Raw genomic sequence first — 22,235 nt, forward strand, 5'->3', positions numbered from 1 at the left:
GTACCAGAACCTACTGGTAGACTTTAGGTGTAAATTCTGTCCAGTGGAATCACAATAATACATATACAAATTTCGGCTTTCCGATGTTTTGATAACCACCATATATTTCACAATCCGCCGAAAAAATATAGTTCTCAAATGGCACCACATAGAACAACTGAAATTTCCACGCTTCAATGCGCGTTTTAATTGAATGCTGTCGATTAGTGTAGTATTCATGCGAGCAGACGATGTGCCCGCTGACCAATAAACTACGCACGCTTTATAAACGAGACAGTTTGTCACAATAACTTGTATGTTTGATATATTGATAACGTAACACATTAAGCACAGATAGTGTTTGACTCCCTTCCCATGCTATCATTGCTATAATTATCGTTGATTAGCTCAGTAGGTAAGAGCGTTGGTCTACGGATCGCAGGGTCGCGAGTTCGATCCTCGGGCGGGCCGCATGTTCTCCGTGACTATTTGATAAACGACATTGTGTCTGAAATCATTAGTCCTCCACCTCTGATTCATGTGGGGAAGTTGGAAGTTACTTGCAGAGAACAGGTTTGTACTGGTACAGAATCCAGGAACACTGGTTAGGTTAACTGCCCGCCGTTACATGACTGAAATACTGTTGAAAAACGGCGTTAAACCTAAAACAAACAAACAAAATAATTATCGTTGAACTGCTTTTAATAATAGGATTTGGGTCATTTGTGACTGATTTGGGTTCATTATATTGATAGCTGGATCCCAGCATCACACATTACGTCATATACAATAGTTAAAGGGAACCAGATATTTGATAGAGCAAGTACTCGTTGTAAAATACTATGTTTAAAGTTTGACCGATCAGAAACAATTTCTATAATTAGCACGCATGCTGAGGTATAAATAGGCAGATGGATGACAGAGAGGATATTCTCAATCCAGCGATGGAAGAAGACACATCGAGGATTCAACTAATAATTTATCCCAGTACCTTGATAAGGAAATAGAGAAAAGTAGAAACTTCACAGGTCGCTCAACACGACAAAAACGAAAATGTTGCAGGCTCGGTTTGATTGAGCCTGTTCATGGACGGTAGTGGAAATGTATGCTACCGTCCACGCTCTCTAGCCCCGGATTGAGCAGAACTCAACATTTACACATGCTAAAAGTACAAAAAGCAATTTAGAGACATCCGCAGATGTATTCAACCGGCGGTGAACATGGAACCTTCAATGATACACGTGTTGAGGCGTGCAATTCAATGAAGAGCGGCGTTTGGTCTCCAGATAAAGTAAAGGGTTTGCCCCAAACGAGAAAACAATGGGCAGAACTAAACAAACTGGAATTTAGGAAGGGGATCTGAGGTTATGGAGCCTGCGTATCACAGGAACTGTCAAAAGACAAAATTAAAAAGCAGGCACCATATCTAAGGGGTGATTAAACAATACCCAGGACTATGAAAGCGGGAGTATTGGAACCACCCAGGCCGAAATGGTCATGTTGAGAAACTAAACAGTACCAATAACACGACATAAAAGTCGTGCTGAACGATCTGAGAAGATCGAAATATAACAGCCCTGATTGTCAGGGTGGATAAATTATTAAACATAAAACGTTTGAAGTTCTTTTTTTCGGATTCAACGTCGCACCGACACATGATAGGTCATATGGCGACTTTCCAGCTTTAATGGTGGAGGAAGACCCCAAGTGCCCTTCCGTGTATTATTTCATTACGAGCGGGCACCTAGGTAGAACCACCGACCTTCCGTAAGCCAGCTGGATGGCTTCCTCACATGAAGAATTCAACGCCCTGAGTGAGGCTCGAACCCACATCGATGAGGGGCAAGTGGTTTGAAGTCAGCGACCTTAACCACTCGGCCACGTTGAAGTTCATATACTAAATAGACTAAAGAAGAGTTGCAGAATTTCAACAAGGTTTCAATCTTTAGGGTCAGCGCATAGGAGTTTTACCTTAAGGGTAGTTGAATGCTACAGACGATAGCAAATATAGGCTAAGCATCGGGAAGCTGAGGCAGAGACATAGGTTTTGGTGATCTATTGAGTAAGTAGGAGAGTTCCAGCTTATAGAAGAAGTTCAGCGTTATTGGCGAAGTACAGCCACAGCATCAGGGTTATACCTGTATGGTAGTAAAATGCTATAATTGATAGCATATAGGCGCTGAGCATCCAGGGTAATCTTAGTGAGTTGCAACATTAATTAAAAGAACATAGGCTGAGCATCTATGCGATAGGACTCGTACGTTGTTGTCCAAAGACAATTGTCTGAAGGGAACTTCGACACAAAGACCAGTTAAGTATAGTATCTCCAGCCTACAGGAGTTTAAGTTGCTGATTTTGAGTTGACGATTGATAGTTGAAACATTGAATGAAATTTTCCTGATCCCTGAAATTTTATAGCTCAAAATTGAAGCCATTTAAGCAAGGTAGCCAGAGGAAAATTTTATATACGAGATATTTGGTCTCAACAGCTGTACGTTTTAACAAAGGACATTCTGTCTCGTTTGTCAGCTAGTCTAAGACATAGCCACCTTAGCGATTGGACCCATTTCATTGTTCAAGATACTAAAGGCGTAGGCACTTCACTGGGTCATATAACTCATATCCTGATACAGTGTTCTTATGATTATCGCTGGATGACGGATTTTTCATTGAAAATTTACATCTATGGAATCCACAAATAAATTAGCTGTAATAAAAATTCAGAATTTAGGGGAAGTAAAAGCTCGGCTATTTGTTATTTTCAATCACCACAAAAAAGTAAAATAGAATAATAGAACTTTTGCCAGGTGCTTTTGATAATCAAAAGAAGTAAAATACAGTAGAATATTTTATTCTCAAATGATTTGGCTATTACAGTCCATTTTAATTTGCAACACGGTAACAAGTTATGTGTGTATTCCTTAAAAGTCTGATCGTCCCTGCTATAAATAGTGACCTTAAAAATGTTTTTCAGTTCTGTTCCCTATGTTTTTTAGTTTGATGTATATTGGCCCAATAGTTATTAATGTATAACTGTTTTGTAATTGTGTGTATGTGTCTACATGTACATCTGGGCAGGCTGATCATGATAGTCTGCATTGTTCCATATTTAGTCATTAAATTCACAATGGACATAGAAATTTGGCAAGGAAATGTTGTAAAAAAAAAAACAACCGAAAAAGACATTTACTAGTTTAACAGTCCCAACAGAAAAGTGACATTGCTGATCTCGGACCTGACATCTCAATACATTTTAAGACAGTCCATCCTCCAGTATTTACAATGCTTTGATTTTTGCAGGGAATTGTAGGACAATCTCACTCGCGTATTGAACAATGGTAAGAAAAATGGCAGCCTCCAGTGATACATGGAAACATGTGACCTACTTACAGATGTTGAAATTTGTTTGGTGAGTAATATTTAAAACATATCGGTGAAAAATTAATTGATTTTCATAAGTTAGTACAAATTTATTTTGCTAGATTATCTTTTATTCATTTTCATGAAAATAAAGTCTTATGGTCGCTAATCATAAGTAACTCAGGATACAAAATTTGAGGGAAACATCCAGATAATTTTTCCATTGTTAGCAATGCTCAAGTGAGTGATGATGATCGCTCGATGCCCGGCGTCTTATCGTCTGAAAAATGGTCATCTGGGATGAAAAATTAGGTCACAAGGTCAAATCAAAGAAAAACGTGTATTCGATAAGGTCTGCAGCTTACACTGGACCTTCATGAAATTTGATCAGAATATGTATCTGAATGAAATCGCTGAAACGGTATCCTTGGCGTTGGCGTAGCAATCATACATAGAACTTCTATAGATGTCCACTTTCTTGCATCAACACGAGACAAAGATTTCTCAACTTTCGAATACATGGATTACAATTTGAGCCCGACAACTTCATTTTGCGTCTAGTTGTCGTTTATAGACCATCACCATCCTGGGAAAAATGGACTAGAGAATTTCTTGAGAATAAATGGCCCAATTTCCTATCTAGATTTGCAACAACTGTCAAACAAATTATCATTGTAGGAGATTCAAACTTTCATTTTGACATTCCGACTGGCAGACACACATCCTACCTTGGATGCACACGGAATGAGACAGCATGTCAACGAAGACGCTCACGTCGGTGGACATATCCTTGATGTTGGCATTACAAGATATAACGATGACATCGTGTCAAACATTGAAGTCACTGATCTAGGCCTGTCAGACAGCAGCGGTAAGTTCGCGCGCGATCATTTTTCAGTAACTTTCAAAGCAAAGGCTGTCAGACCTCCACCAGTGAGAAAAACTGTTTCCTTTCGAAACATTAGGGCATTTGATGTTGACTCATTCAAACGGGATATTCTGAACTCAGGGTCTTTGAAGGCAATAATGTAAATGACAGATGTTGATGAGTTAGTTAACACATACACACACGAACTTGCATCAGTTATTGATAAGCATGCACCATTGCGCAAACAAACCATTATTCAGAGACTTAACTTGTCCCTGGTATACACAATAACTTCATGATGTTCAACATTTAAGGCGCAAGTTGGAATAGAAATGGCGCAAATTAAGACTGACAATAAACAGTGTGCAACAGTAAATAGGTTACCGCCTCTGTAGCCTAGTGGTAGAGCGTCCGCTTCGAGTGCGCGAAGTCGTGGGTTCGATCCCCGGGTTTCGCTACAAAAATCAATTTGACAAGTAGTCATAAGGAAAATTATATATACGGCATTTTAGGTACTATCATTTTACTGTATTGCATTCTGATACTTTTTCTTGTCTTTTTATGATATTTTATCTAGACCGATCGGATAAATAACAGCACCCACCGAAATTTGTGACAGTGACATACACAAAACCCTTGGATTCAATCTGTAGAAGCCTTGGACTGAATCATCACTTTTATGCTAATGACTCACAACTATACTTGTCGTTCAAGCCCAAAAATATTTCCTACCAATATGAAGCCCTATTCCGAATTGAGATCTCTTACAACGATATAGTCACTTGGATGCATCAGAACATGCTGTAGTTCAATACTGACAGAACTGAGGTCATTTTGTTTCACACAAAGCACACAAAAATACCCGAAGATATCTGCGTGAAAGTAGGTCCCTCTCGGATCAAACCATTAATCTGTGTGAAGAACCTCGGTGCTAGAATGGATTCAAACATGATCATGACACAGCAAGTTAACTCTCTATGTAGAGTTAGTTGTGCACAACGTCGGCAAATAGGCTACATTAGGCAGTATATAACAGCTGATGCTATCAAGTCTCTTGTTAACTCTCTGGTTAACTGTGCTGTATGGAATTTCCAAAGACATACTGCAAGAACTTCAGTGTGTACAAAACACAGCGGCCGGCCCGCATCATAACCAAGACTCCGCTTTACAATCACATCACACAAGTCCTGAAGGAGTCGCACTGGCCTCCGATTTAGCAGAGAATTGAGTTCAAAATCTTGACACTTACATACAACGCCTTGCACAATGAATCCTCCAAGTACATTGTCGATATGCTAGTCCTGTTGGGAAAAACTAGGTCACTCGGTCAAATCAAAGAATTACCTTGCTTGTGCAAAAGGGGTCACATTTTAAGCAAAATATTCATTAAATTGATCGAGCTGTTCTCAGATGAGCGACCTAGGACCATTTGGTCCTCTTGTTTTGTGAAACAAATCAACTGCTGTGGTGCTACAGAATGTTTGTTTTTCAAATGTTAACTAAAATCAAATACAATAATTAGAAGAAAACCAGTGCACTAATTTTAAGATACAACGTTATCATTATCACATTATGATGTATTTTGTGGCGTTTTATTTTCATGCAATGCCGGAAATCTCAGAGCAATGCATGTCTGAGTGTCTGAGGACTTCGACGTTCGAATCACTTTCCCATTCAAATCCTTTTTAAAAATATGGTAGAATTCTTTCATGTGAGGTAGAAATCTATCTGGCGTATCTAAAAGTAATGGTACTACCCGGGCAGCTGTCCATGTTTGTAACAATGCTTGGATGGGCACCAGGGTTTTTACTCTTTCGTTCAAAACATTTTTGTCTTATAATACGCCCGAAGGGACGTATTATGTTATGGTCCCGGTGTCCGTCCGTCCGTCCGTCCGTTAGCAATGTCGTGTCCGCTCTGTATCTCTTGAACCCCTTGAAGGATTTCAAAGACACAAATGTTCACCACACTAAGATGACGTGCAGAGCGCATATTTCGGATGTCTCATTTCATGGTCAAGGTCACACTTAGGGGTCAAAGGTCATATGAGTGTGTTTCGTCTCCGCTCTGTAACTCTTGAACTGCTTGAATTATTTCAAAGAAACTTGGCATAAATGTTCACCACACTGAGGCAACGTGCTTAGCTCTTGTTTCGGATGACTAGCTTCAAGGTCAAGGTCACACACTTAGGAGTGAAAGGTCATATATGAATTTGCTGTGTCCGCTCTGTAACTCTCGAACTGCTTGAATTATTTCAAAGAAACTTGGCATAAATGTTCACCACACTGAGGCAACGTGCTTAGCGCTTGTTTCGGATGACTAGCTTCAAGGTCAAGGTCACACACTTAGGAGTGATTGGTCATATATGAATTTGCTGTGTCCGCTCTGTAACTCCCGAACTGCTTGAAGAATTTCAAAGAAACTTGGAATAAATGTTCTTCATACTGAGGCGACGTGCAGAGCGCATGTTTTGGATAACTCGCTTCAAGGTGAAGGTAACACTTAAGGGTCAAAGGTCATATATGATTTTGCTTTGTGTATATTTCTATGCATTGCAGTGCTCTTGTTTTTATTTGGCAGATCCCTTTTTATACGCCCGTTTGAAAAACGGGACGTATTATGGGAACGCCCCTGGCGGGCGGGCGGGCTAGCGGCGTCCACAGGCTTTGTCTTCTTCAGGCATGGAGGAATTTTAATGAAACTTGGCACAATTGTTCACCATCATGAGACGGAGTGTCATGCGCAAGAGCCAGGTCCCTAGGTCTAAGGTCAAGGTCACACTTAGAGATCAAAGGTCAAATTCAAGAATGACTTTGTCCGGAGCATATCTTTTTCATGCATGAAAGGATTTTGACGTAGCTTGGCACAATTGTTCACCATTATGAGGCGGAGTGTCATGCACAAGAACCAGGTCCCTAGCTTTAAGGTCAAGGTCACACTTACAGGTCAAATGATACAGGAATGAAAACTTTGTCCGGAGCATTTCTTCTTCATGCATGGAGGGATTTTGATGTAACTTGGCACAAATGTTCACCACCACAAGACAGAGTGTCACGTGCAAGAAGCAGTATTCTAGGTCTAAGGTCAAGGTCACACTTAGAGGCCAAAGGTCAGATGCAAGAATGACATTATCCGGAGCATTTCTTCTTCATGCATATCTCTAAGGATTTTTATGTCACTTGGCATAATTGTACACCATCATGAGACGGAGTGTCATGCGCAGGTCCCTTCTTTAGAATTACTTCCATTTGTTGTTACTATTAATAGCTTATATTGTAACTTTTTCATTACTAGTCGTAGGGAAAAATCGAAATCACTTTTCTGTTGTACAGCATGCATGTTACATGAAATTCTGAGGTGTATTTTGCCCTATCTCTACCTGGTAAAATTTTTTTATGGACTTAATTTTTTTTGGATTTTTTTTTAAAGATTAACTTCCCTTAGTTGTTACTATATATAACTTACATTGTAACCTTTTATATAATTGACCGTAGGGAAAAACCAAGACCACTTTTCTGTGGTACAACATAGATGTTACTTTCACATTTTAGGTGTATTTTAAGGTATCTCTACCTGGTAAGGAGTTTTTTGCGGATTAAGAAAAACAAAAGAATTACAATAATTACTAAAACAAAACATTGTAAACAACCACAAAATTAAAATTCCATTTGCAAATACAGGTGCTAGTGTAAAGAAATTTGCTATGACGGGCATATATTCTGACATTCTGGCACTCTTGTTCCTCAATTGTTGCGGGTGTGAAATACAACTCAACACAGCAAAACAGAAAAGACGAGTCCTTTAACACAATATTACGTTGATCACTAGTATATGTTTTACGTCATGCTCAGGATATATGGCAAGTTTCTAGCTTTGGATCCGGACATTGTGCAGGCTTAGATGGCCACCAAAAAGATTAATTTATTTATATTTCACAGGTCAGCAGGATTCCTTACATAACGAACTTTACAAGTTAAAATATCAATTACACAAACGTGAACTGTATTCAATAGTTATAACGCCGGTGTAATGAAGTATTTCGACCCCCATAGAATAATGACCCCCTGGTCATTATTCTATAGAAAAAGTGACCCCCAGTCATAGTATTATGACCTCCAGATCATAGTACTATGACTCCCCCACGTGAAGTAAACTGAACCTCACGAAGAATATTGACTCCCATAAAAAAACGACTCCCGGTCATTTGGTCAAATTTAGTGGTAACTCATGTATCTAAGGCCTAATTGCTGCATTTTATGCCCCCACTCGGGGCAGGGGGAGGGGGGGGCATATAGATTTGCTCTTGTCCGTCCGTCCGTCCGTCCTTCCGTTTGACCATTAGCCCCAGATACCATCACTTGACACAGAAATCAGAGCATTCCGCAACGGGAAATGGGATTCTATTTCTAGACGCTGTATCTTGGTGTATACATTTTTTTTTCAGGAAAATAACAATTCACAATACGTTCACAAAACACACCAGTGTCAATAATCCCTGCAAAGGTATGAAGTAATTCTTCAGAAGAAAACTGCACAAGAAACTGCTAGCATAGAACTTAGTATTAATAGAAGTTGCAATATTTAGCAGTGACAGTAAAGTACGGTAGCGGCAACAATAGTAGTAGTAGTAGTAGTAGTAGTAGTAGCAGTGGCAGTGGCAGTGGCAGTGGCAGTGGCAGCGGCAGCGGCAGCGGCAGCGGCAGCAGCAGCAGCAGCAACAGCAGAGGAATAAGTGACAGCAATAACAGCAGCAGGAGAAGAAGAGGTAGATGTACAAGACGTATTAGTGGAAGCAGGTATAGTAGTATCAGTAGTAGCAGTTGTAGTAGTAGTAGTAGAAGTAGTAGTAGTAGTAGTAGTAGAAGAAGAAGAAGTACATGTAGTAATAGCAATAGAAGTAGCGGCACCAGTAGTAGTAGTACAATCAAAATGTTAACTATTGGCAATGGAGGGTATTAGAGTTGTAGATCTAGTACAATTGTCCGTTAGGTTTGGTGGGGATCACTTTTTAATAGATACTATCGTCGAAAGTCTTTTTAGGAGCCGGTGTTTTACACGGAAAGAGTAACTTTTTTAAATAGAATAATGTCCGGGAATCGATATTGTATGAGAGTTCGAATGTAGTAATTTCGGCAGTGAGTATTTTACATGGAAGGAGTCACTTTTTCTATAGGATAATAACCGGGGTCGTTATTCTATGAGATTCGAAGGGAGTCATCTTTAGGGAGTCAGTATTTTACTTGGAGGGGTCAGTTTTTCTATAGAATAATGACCGGGGGTCGTTATTCTATAGAGTTTTCAAAGGGAGTCAGTTTTTTATAAGGGGAGTCAATATTTTACAGGAAAGGAGTCACATTTTCTATAGAATAATGACCGGGGGGTCGTTATTCTATGGGGGTCGAAATACTTCATTACACCGGTATTTTTGTGTAAGAAAATGTCAAAAGAAGATCTGGTTCGCGGCTCATTCAAGCGTGGTTGTAATACAAAGATACTGAATTAAAAGTTATTGAAGTAACCTTTATTAAGACATCACACCAGGAAAGAACCAATATCAAATGCTTCTTTTTCATTCGGCTGGTATCGTCCTAAGCATAATGGATATCTAATCTATGGAGTAAAGATATTTGAGACTATACTTGTTACATTAAGAAATCATGTGCTTATTAGCTGTTATGAAAGGCTGTTTCATACAAGTATACATGTGTATTCCATTTTCTGAGAGATACGGTACGGATGTAATACTAATACTAATACATATGTTGAAGTTTGGTTATCAACAACGCATGTCATTGTGTAATGCTGCAGTCAGTTTATCAAAGTCATACCTTACTAAATATTATATTTCAAGTATTTCAAAACCACTAAATGTAAAGTCATGATGTTTAAAACTTACCATTTATTTTCATCATTTTATGCCACTTAAATTTAAGTTGTGTTAGACTTCAAGGGCGGTTCCAGGATTTTGTGTAAAGGGTGGGAGGCGCAACTAGGGGGTCTTTCTGGTGCATTCTGTGCGCTCTGAGGAACATAATTTGGTATTTTAAAAGGACGGATTTAGTGAGAAAAACAAACCAAATAACATGCTAATTATATTCCAAGTTTTTACAACTTATCAGACTTATTCTTGCGTAAGTATCTTAGAATGGAATTTCTTAGCCCGATTGGATTTCTGAGGATTGTTTTGAGGGGAGGGGATACCAAGGGCTATTAGCATATTGTACAAATGGTAAAGAGCGTTCTAGAAACTCATGCAAACTTTGTTGGATATTTATTGTGCGTGCGTAGCGAGCAAGGAAAAATGCATATTTTATATCTTTTTTTTTTACCTGGAACAAAAGACAAATTACCTATGCGAGCGTAGTGAGCGAGAAAAAATACATAATTCATATTTTTCACCCAGATAAATACCTATGTAAGCGTAGCGAGCGAGAAAAAAGGCATATTTTGCACTATTTTCACCCAGAACAAAAGAAAAAAATACCTATGCTCAGGCGACTTTAGGGGGTGGGTGTTAGGGGTAGGGGATGCGCACCTGGCCCGCCCCCTCCCCCTTAGATCCGTCCTTGGACTTTCTGTGTGAGATACTAGTAAAGGGAAAACTGTACTCCTACTTCTTTTAAATTTTTATTTTAAGTGATAAATTAATGTTTAAATGAAAGGAAAAATTGGATTTAATCTCTTTTTTATCTTTATATCAGGTAACATGTATTTCATTGCAGCAGGGAATTTTGCTACATCCTGTCACGCATGATTTATGAATATATCGTCTTAAAATAATTGATACTTTGTAAAATGAATATCTTAAACGTGTATTTGAATAAATTTTACTAATTAAATCATATTTTTGTATAAAAATTAATACTTGACTAAAACTTAATACAGGTATAACATAATTAATATACGGGCCTTTACCATTTATAGATATAAAGTAAGGAAAACTGGTTTATTTGGTGACTGGATTGAAAATAAAATTGTATGTCTATTGAAATATGGAAACCATTTTGAAATTTAAGATGACCACTAAACTGATGGCCGAAAAATGTAACCAATGGAACTTTCAAGACGTGGCGTATATGATATCATAAAATCATGACTTTTCAAAACATAGCAAAACCTCTATAGGCCAACAATTTGCCATAGACTTTAATATATAAGTCTTCAAATAAATATTGCACATACCAGTCAAACAATGGAATCCTTGATATCCTGATACACATCCTTCAGTACAGTTACCGTCGACTCTCTCGCATCTCAGATTAAAACACTTGTCGCTGCAAACTTTGTCACACTGGTCTCCATAGGTGCCCGTTTTGCATCCATAAACACAGGATCCATTAACTCTATCACATGTGCTATTGATGCAAATTACATTACAGGTATTTTCACACTGTACACCATAATATCTTTCTATGCATTCGTTACAATATCCGTCGGCTCTCGCACACGTGCCGTTTACGCAAGTGTCACTGCATGGTACATTACATTGCCCACCATATACTGTCTTTTTCGTGCAACCTTCTGTGCAGTCCCCAGACTTCTGTTCACATGTTCCATTTAGACAACCATCGGGGCAAGAAATACACTTTTGACCCCAATGTTTATTGTCTTTACATCCGTGAAGACAGATCCCATCGATACTGTCACATACTGCGGTGTCTACAAGCTTTTTGCAATTTTCGCTACAGAGGTTCGTGCATTTGTCTCCCCAGAAATGATGATTACATCCTTTCACACAGTCACAAGACTGGTTACACTGTTGTAATTTACAACCATCTTGGCATCCAATTTCACAAGTTGGTCCGCAGTAGCTTGGATATTTGCATCCGCCAATACACGATCCTTAACAAAAAGATAAAAATATTTCTACAGCTATACAATGGACAGGACTATACTGGACGCAACTTGACCCCGATGGTTGACCTTTGTATTATAGCACATAATGAGGCACAACCTATTATCGAAAAGGAGTGTACGTAAAAGCACGAGCTGCACAAGAAAATGAAAATATGAATTTACGGAAATATGAATTAATGTATTGGAAAGTTTTGACTGATGAAATGTAAGAATACATGTTTTGATACTGCACTGTGCACAAACTAACTCCATATAAATATACGCGGCTACCCTAAGCACCCCTTATTTTACAATGATATACATGTAATCGATATGAATAGTCAACCTAAGGTCAACCATCGCGGTCAAGATGCGCTTACTATATGTCCTATAAATTGCACTATACAAAATAATATCTCTTAACAGACACAACAAAACTTAAACAAACAGCATGCTTTTGAGTAAGATATGATCTCATGCATGGTACAGTTAACAAACCAAATTGTAAATTTGTCTCCACTTGATGCTACAAATTTACTATTATCTTAACTTTAGCAATTCACAACGGCCAAACATTTTCTTTCGCAATTTTCCTATACCTCATGAAAAAACTTAAATATGTCATTAAATTAAAAATGTTTTTTCTACATTCCACTGGAAAAATGTGGAACATAGCGTAAGATATATCCGGCTTTTCCAAAACAATGAAATTATTAACGAACATTCCTGTTGCAGACATGGTGATTTAAATCGCAGATGTTGTTGACAAAAGAACGAGTATGAAATCACGGAAACAGCAGGAACTGTGTATCGGTCGGTCGATTCGTGGATAGATCACGCGTTATCAGAGCGCTAAAACCTACAACCGTCAATCTTAAGGACCTCCCTTCTACTCCTTTTTGAGAAGAGCTACTCAATTTGGCGAAGGAAGCCCTCCTCTGACCCGAAAAAAATACGCACCTATCATCAGTACTGGTTCTGACAGAGAAGATCTGGGTTTATGTCAAGCTATGTCTAAAGAAATAAACTTATGTGTGCTAAATGCAAACAGTGTTTGTATTCAATGCTGATGCTTAGCTTTTCGCACGCTAATTCTAACGTTTATGGGGTCTGAGGAGGGCCTCCTTCGATAAATTTAGTAGCTTCTCTCGAGGAGGAGTTAAAGGCAGGTCCCTTTATCAACAAAATATCGATAATGATTCTGAGCACCGGCTCATCCATTTTATACGTTTCTGTGGTTCAAGGAGGTTCTCCTCACTGCCTCCTGCTATCTCCTCTCGCCCTCCTCTTGCCCGAGTGGGTACTCATGGCGTTGAAGAAGGTCTACCATCAGTTCCCTGAAACAACATAACACGTATAGGGCCAGTGGTAACGATCGAAAGGTCCGCGTTTTAACATTTTGGTTTCATCTTCAGTCCCTTTAAACGGTCTATGACATGTTCAGAAGGACTTGCAGACTTTAAAGATCCAGTGCTCAGGGAGATAACACCCAAATGGTCCCTGTTTCTTTTTAAATCATTTAGAACTATTCTGCGCCACTCGCAGGAACCGGTGTCAAGGGAGATAACACTGTCCCAGTAGTCATTATTTCTTCTTCAATTATTTAAAACGGTCTGCGACACTTTTAAGAGGTATCGCAGAGTTTCGGGATTCGGTGCCAAAAGAGATAACACTATCCAAGTAGTTCCTGTTTCTTTTTAAATATTTCAAAACTCCTGCGATGCTTTCAGGAAGACACGAAGACCTCCAGGTACCTGTGCCAAGGGAAATAACACCATCCCAGTAGCCTCTGTATTATTTCAATCCATTTAAAACAGTTTGTGACACTTTCAGGGGGATTCGCACACTTTCAGGAATTGATTGAGAGGGAGAAAACATTGACCAAAATCCTTGTTTCTTTTTTAATTATTTTGAAAGGTCTGTCACACTTTCAGGGAATCGCAGAATTTCAGGAATTTCAGGAATTGGTGCCGAGAAAGAAAACACCGCCTCAGTGACGTGATCTGTTCAAGGTCGTTCTGAAATATCAAATGTCAATGTCGTTCTGAAATTATATGCCCAATGTAGTTTTGAACTCAAATGTCCACTGTCGTTCTTAATTCAAATGTCCAGTGTCTGATGACGTTCTGGATTTGAATGTCCAATGTCGTTCTTTAGTCGAATGATCAATGTCGTTCTGAAATATCAAATGTCCGTAATCTGTTATGGACGTTCTATCGAAAAATAGAAGTCCACTGTCGTTCTTGATTCGAATGTCCAATGTCGTTTCAAATCGAATGTCCGATGGCGTTCTAAAATCAAATGTCTACTTTTGTTTGTGAGTATAATGTTCAATGTCGTTCTGAAATATCAAATGTCCGTAATCTGTCATGGATTTTCTATCTTTAGAATGGAGGTAAACTATATGTACCTAAGTCGGTCAAGGTCAGGTGAATGTGATGGATGCTGACTTTGGCACATACACATGAAACAATGCTACTATCAATTCACTATTGATTCAAAGGAGTTTGACCTCATCTTGAATCCAGAACAAGCTAATAATGGAAGCACAGCGTAATTTATACTACTGTCCAATGTCGTTCTTGTATAAAATGTGTAATGTCGTCCTGAAAAAGAATGTCGCTCTGGTTTCAATGTTCAATGTTGTTCTGGGTTTGAATGCGCAATGTCGTTCTGAAATCGAATGTACAATGTTGTTTAGTTTCCGAAAGTCCAATGTCGTTCTGAAAAAGAATGTTCAATGTCGTTCTGGCTTCAAATATTCAATGTCGTTCCGAAATCGAATGTCCAATGTCTTTCTGGAAATGAATGTCTAATGTCGGTTTGGATTTGGATGTCCAATGTCGTTCTGGTTTTGAATGTCCAATGTCGTTCTGAAATCGACTTTCCAATTTCGTTCTTGTTTCGAATGTCAAATTTCGTTCTGGATTATGATGGCCAATGGCATTCTGGATTCGAATGCTCAATGGCGTTCTGGATTCGAATGTCCAATGGCGTTCTGGATTCGAGTTTCATTCTGGGTTCGTACGTCCAGTGTCGATCTAAGATCGAATGTCAAATGTCGTTCTAAAAACAATTATCCAGTATCGTTTTTGATTTGAAGGTTCAGTGCCATTCGAATGTTCATGTCGTTTTGAAACTAAATGTCCAATGTCGTTTTGGATTCGAATATCCAGTGTCGTTCAGGATTCGAATGTCCAATGTCGTTCAAAAATGGAATGGCCAATGTTATCCTTAAATTGAACGTTCAATATGTTACTGGATTCAAATGTCAAATATTGTTTTAGATTCAAATGTCCAATGTCGTTCTGATTTTGAATGTCAAATGTCGTTCTGAAATCGAAGATCCAATTCGTTCTGAAAACAAATGTCCAATGCCGTTCTTGATTCGAATGTCTGATCACGTTATGAGATCAAATGTCCATGACGTTCTGACATTGAATGCCCAATGTGGTTTTGAATTCAAATGTCCAATGTCGTTCTTGGATCAAATGACCAATGTTGTTTTGAAATGGAATATTTAATGTCGTTCTGAAATCGGAAGTTCATTGTCGTTCTGGATTGAAATGTCACATGTCGTTTTAGATTTTATTGTCCAATGTCGTTCTGGGTTCGAATGTCCAATGTTGTTCTGGTTTCAAATTTCCAATGTCGTTCTGAAAACGAATATCCAATGTCGTTCTGAAATCAAATGTCCATGTAATTCTAAAATTGTATGCCCAATGTAGTTTTGAACACGAATGTCCACTGTCGTTCTTGATTTGAATGTCCAATGTCGTTTCAAAATCGAATGATGACGTTCTGAAATTGATGTCCAATGTCGTTCTAGATTCAAATGTCAAATGTCGTTTTAGATCCGAACGTCCAATATTGTTCTGGTTTCGAATGTCCAATGTCGTTCTGAAATCGACTGTCCAATGTCGTTCTTTGTTCGAATGTCCAATTCGTTCTTGTTTCGAATGCCCATTTTCGTTCTGAAAGCAAATGTCCAGTGTCATTCTGGGTTTGAATGTCAAATGTCGTTCTCGGTCCAAATGCCATATGTCGATCGTACGCTACATGCATACTACAGAGGAAGGACCTAACTAAGCAGTTCCTTCCTCATTCATCATGTATTATTCAGACAGGCAGATATATACATACTAGGGAAAGAACAATCTAGTCATTTTCTTCCCCCTTTACCGTGTATTATTTAGACATGCATATCTGTACATACCAGGGAGAAAAGATTTAGAACTATCTAGTTAGCTTCTTCCTTCACCACGTATTATTCAGGTATGCATATACATGCTCACTAGGGGGATAAAAATCAGCTAGTCAGTTTTCCCCATTTATTGCCTATTATTCAGGCATGCAGATACATGCACACTAGGAAGGAAAAACCACCTATTCAGTTTCTTCCTCCTTCATTGTGTATTTTTCAGACATGCAGATACATGCTCATCGGGTTGGGAAGAACCAACCAGTCAGTTTCTTCCCCCTTCAATGTGTTTTATTCAGACATGTAGATACATACATAATGTGGATAAAGAACCAACTACATGCAGTCAGTTTCTACCCCATTCACCGTCTATTATCATTCTGGTACGTAGATAAATACATACTAGTGTAGGAAGAGCCAACCAGTCAGTTTCTTCCTCCTTCACCGTCTATATTTTATTCATGTAGAAACATATATACTATGAGGGGAAAATTAACTAAACAATTTCTTCATCATTTCACTATCATCATTAAGGTATGTAGATATATGCATACTAGGGGGAAAAAACAACAACCAATTTGTTTTTTCTCCCTGTTTATGCACAAAAACTAGGGGAAGGAGGGTGGGGAGGGATGGAGGAGGAAAACCAACGGTCTGATCTTTCTTCCGAGTAAGAAATCAATTGGTTGTTTTTCTCCGGGGACTTGAAAAAAACAACTGGCCATTACAACGGGTCGCATTCCATTGGGTGGAAGTCCAGTTTTCTAACCACTAAGCCAGAGTGGACTCCCTGACGCAGTTTTGAGAGATCGATTTTAAACATACAGGCTATGCAAAAGCGACCGTAACACATCATAAATGAAATTCCTTATTCAGTGCGGCCAAGCATTGGTATTAGCCAAGCATTGGTCTCATTACCCTAAAATTGAGAAAACGTTTTATCCGGTTTAGTGCCGACTGGACTTAACGATCAGTAGCCTGACATTCATTATTTGCAACAAATCTGCTCTATTTGTAGGAATACCTTAACATGTTATACGAGAGTTTAAGATTTCAACCTTCGCCTTGCCCTTCAACGTCTCTCGCGAAGTTAACGTATGAAGTAGAAGTTCGATTAAAATTCCTTGAGATTTCAAACTTTAGATTGAACGTTACTTCTTTTAATCCGCCCATTCAATTTATCAGTAATTATGATCGTTTTTTCGTGCATTTTGATGTCAATTGTCCGAAAAGGTGAAAATTAAATGAAAACATTTCAATTAATATAATCATCGTGGATATTAGTGCGATTACGATAAATAACAAAAACAAAAAACAACAACAACAACAACAACAACAAAAAACAACAACAACAACACAACAAAAAAAAAACAAAAAAAAACGAAACAATGTTAAAATTTGTTGGTGTTACTCCGAACATTTAGGTTTTATATGAAATGATGTCAGTATACAATGCACGATTGTAAATCATACATGAGAGAAAATAAAAATGACAATCATATCAACGTATTCTATTCTTGAATTCTTGAAAGATAATGCAGTTAATACTTTTAAACAAAAACATGAGACACCAACTATTAAAGATGCATTTCTCGATATACTTTGAAGTTAAGTTTAATATATGTGATAAAGCAAACACAAAAGGCATGACCATAAAATATAAAGGACAGATACATCCGTCATGCTGTTGACTAGTATAGATTTCCTTAAAGGTTATTTATACTTTGAATTGGTACTTTGTACATCGAATTTCTTAAAAGACTCGTGGATAACCTGAGCCAATATACACACTTTATGAATACATTTATTACGCAATTTGAAACAAATGTAAGATACTCTCGTGATATCATACGTATTGGCATCATGACACCCTGTATTACTGTGTATAATGCCAACCTCTTTGACAGCACAATAAAATCGGGCGAAGTCACCAACTGTCTACCGAAACAATCAAGAAATGTTACGTGGAGACGAAAATTGTCGCACAAAATAACATGTGGGCATATACACGTATTTGCTTGAATACACTGTTTTATAAGTAAAGCATGTCCAGATCAAGGAATTTTAAAGAGGTGGTCACCCATTTCAAGGGTGGGAGTGGGGGTGGTCACACCGAGTTTCGAGACCCATTTTCTTTGTAAAATGTAAGAATCAAAAAGGGGGATTGACCCACAATGCCCCTTTGCAAGGCTCTGGGTCCGTACATGTAAAGAATGGAGTTATCCCATACGGCTAACAAGAAGCTTCTCGCATCATAGTATCAAAGATCTGAAATTGTCTGATACTTCAGAAGAATTTTCCGTCTTACTAGTACCATTTTATGTTTATAGTTAGAACGCAATTGTCGTATTAAGTGTCCGGCAAAAACGGATTGATTTTATTTGGAAGTGAAAATAAAATGTTCCGCCAAATGACAATCGCGCATTATTATTCATTTTACAAGTAAATTGACTGTCATGTCATGTGCCTCCATCCAGATTTCAGTCTTTGATGCAGAGTATGTGGAGAGAGTAGATGTAAAAAGACTGAAGTTTTGGCTTTCGTGATATCACATCTTCGGACGTTCAAAACTTCATACGACAAAAAGGCCCATCTGGTATAACCGATACCGCCTGGGGACACAAATATGCTGTAGAAGTTAAAGTTGTCTCAAAATCAGTTGATAACTGCACACTTCCATGTTCAATTCAATGTATTTAGTTAAAATCATTAGCCATACAAAACTTCGTTATTCTCATACTTATTGATAGTGTTTCGCATCAAATTTAGTCTAATTATACATATGGATAATCGAAATACTTAATAAGCAGAAATCCTGAAATAAAGCTTTTTATTTCACATAGTGACAAAGAGAAGTCTTAGGCTTACTTGATATTACATGGAAATCTTCAGTAGCAACGTCTGATATAAATAAAATACGCGCATATCGGTAACGTTTTACCCCAAATATATATGAGAGACGTTGAAGGGGAAGGCGAAGGTTGAAATCTTAAACTCTCTATTGAACATATTGGGCCGTGCGCTTTTACATGAGTATAAGATCTGGTAAATTATGAATGTTGCTAGTTAGAAGTTCAAAAAAAAAAAGGTTTTGTTCCACATTGTGCTTGAATCGATAATGACATTTATACTGGAAACATTTATTTCTTTTAAACAGTATTGCAGAATGTATTAACTTTTAGCAGTGTCATATGCTTTTTCTCAAATATAAGATGAAAGATATATGTATTTTACTAATCATATTTATCCGGATAGATGTTACAATCTTACCACTATCCCTTTGACAAATATCTTTGCAAGTGCTGCTACATCTTAAGTCACATTTAAAACCATAGCGACCTGGACGACAACCGAAATTACAGTATCCATCATGTTCCCTGCATGCTGGTAGAGGCTGATCTGGCTTGTAAGTACAAAAGTAGTTACATGTCAGGCATTTACCATTATCTCGGTAAAAGTTTCTGTTGCATTCTTTGCATACAAATCCACTGGAAAACAATGATGACATTATTGTAAAGAGCGTTTAAACTTTAAATTGTATTGTTGAAGGTAGCCCTGCACGTTTAATAAACCAGCAGCGACGGCGTAACGTCATTTATTCATATAATCATGAATAATGCCTGGCTGCTGTTATAAGCTGGGAATCTATTCTATCTCGTGTATTAAGCGCTGCTTTTTTTAAGGATCACTTTGAAAATAAATATGTGTTGATGTAAAATAATCCAAAATAATTACATAAAATTAGCAACAATATAACGGCCCAAATTGGGATTTGCCGAATTATATTATACTGAACACATGGACCTATATATTCTATTTAGCCATATAATTTACAAATATCATATAAAAAATCTACAAGTATGAAACGTTTCATTAAAATGTACATCGTTGAACCTTTTCAATATGCAAAAATGTTACTAAAAGTACGATTTTCCAGTAGAAGTTCATTGTTAGATTTGAACGGAAGACTAACATTTTCAATCGCTTTAACAAAATATCAAGCACACGACCTAACTGTTTTATTAGCTGAATTTCAATTAGATACGAGGCTTTGAATAACGCGGTTTAATGAAATTATACATTGTAAAATAATAGTTGTTTCAAACTTAACTGCCTTAATAGTATGTCAATTAAAAGCACTCGCTACAGTTTTTTTCCGGACGGGTCGATATTTACCCAACACCGTGCCAAATTGGTTTCGATGTAGCTCACTGCAGGGTTGGTGCGATCTTCTGCGCATGCCCGAAAGTGATTATCTAATATCGCGTACAGCAAACAAATCGCAAATTATTGTATGTTCGCATGCATTTAATGTACAAAATGTAAAATATACTGACTAAAGTATAGGGTAAGTATCACCATGATTACAAAATATATACAATTAAAGTACTTTTAGTTTAAATTGCTTCAATCCGACATATACTGGAGTCTGTTATTTATACCAGCGCTCAAACTCTGCATTAAGGTGTCACCCCGGTATAGAAGTACTTCCGGGTCGTTGTATCCTAGAAAGTTTTTTGAAATTTTGAAGTTCCCAATTTAACGCTATTCCTACTTTGACATGTTATATTCCAAATGTATTTATTGATACTGTGTACATTTTTTGTCATTTCTGATGTCTTTAACAGTTGTTTTATGTGTGTTTGTCAGGATTACATTTCTGTGCGGAAGGATTAAAAAACTACACCAGACTGGTGGCCATGACAGATGTCAGTGGGAAATTTAAACATGGACTAGATACTTTGATGTATAGCAAAAAAGTTCATCATTGATGGTGGTGTTTTTCTGTGATATATTGACTGGGATAGTATTACTCCTCAGAAAAACAGAGCTGTCAATGCTGCAATTTTGTTGTGAAATTCACAATCCATGTCCAAAAGTGCTTGTTTTACTGTACAGCAAAGAAGGAGAAATTGTACCGGGCCGACACCTATATGGCAAATTCAGAAAGTGGAATATCTCAGCAACCATAAGGTTTACAGTCATGAAATTTCACACACTAGTAGCTGATAACAATACAAATCAGTGGCTAAAAGGATATTTCCAAGGTTTGTGAAATTTTAATTTTATTCAAATTTTCTTTGAAATTTGAGTAATAGTTGTCTCCTCTTGATTTGTCAGTCTTCTACTATAGTGCAAAGACACTGAACAAGCAGGAAGCTTTAAAAAGGCTATATAAAAAGAAGACACATATTTTTTCACTTTAATTTTAAGAAAAAAATATAAATTTAAATTTCTTAATTTTTAAAAAAAATTCTATTTCGCATAGTGTCTCTTTTCCGAAGAATTTATAAGTATATATATGTGAACATGATACATAGTGCAGCAATAGACCGTGGATGAACAGTGTCTTATGTATGGAAGCTGTACATTTTGGACTGGATGGGTTTATAAATGAGGCTAACGTCGGTTTCGTAACAACAGTCGGAGAGACTGATTGCTTGTCGGGCCTGGATCTCGAACCGGTCACGGTGTTATTATACTGATGTTAAAGCCAGTCAGCAGGCGTCTCATATATGATATAAAGAAATTGCGTGAATGTTCGTTCCCTTGCGTATGAGCCGCATAACTAATATTACACGAAATAATTATTTTTCTCATTTCAATCAAATTCAATGTACTACCGGCATTTTGGCATTGAAGGACATTGCTTACCGGTGTGCCGAGTGCATTTGTCAGCATTATTAATGTATAACAAGTTTTCTTTACGCTGACGGGACATTGGTTGTATTACACAGGGAATTACATGGAGGTTGCTTCAGTGTGATAAAATAGTTGTTGTTGTTGTTGTTTGTGTATTATTTTATTTATTCATGTGTTTTGTCAGTTTAGAACATATTCCGAGCTTTCAGCTTCAGCCCGCATCAGGCCGTCGTCAGATACATTCTGCCTTGAATGGGATGCTTCTATTCTGATTTGCTTTTCAGGTTTAAAACGCAGGTCTGTGTTACTAAGAAACTATTTAACCGGGCTGATTTCCTCGGTCGGCCT

The 22,235-nt window shown here is 37.7% G+C and overlaps 1 pseudogene; it reads right to left on the reverse strand.

Moving 5' to 3' along the window:
- LOC128546465 (multiple epidermal growth factor-like domains protein 6) overlaps positions 1-22,235 on the reverse strand; it is a 74,755-nt pseudogene that overhangs the window by 14,347 nt on the left and 38,173 nt on the right.

Source organism: Mercenaria mercenaria, chromosome 10 (genome assembly GCF_021730395.1).
Source record: "Mercenaria mercenaria strain notata chromosome 10, MADL_Memer_1, whole genome shotgun sequence".
Taxonomy (NCBI): Eukaryota; Metazoa; Mollusca; class Bivalvia; order Venerida; family Veneridae; genus Mercenaria; species Mercenaria mercenaria.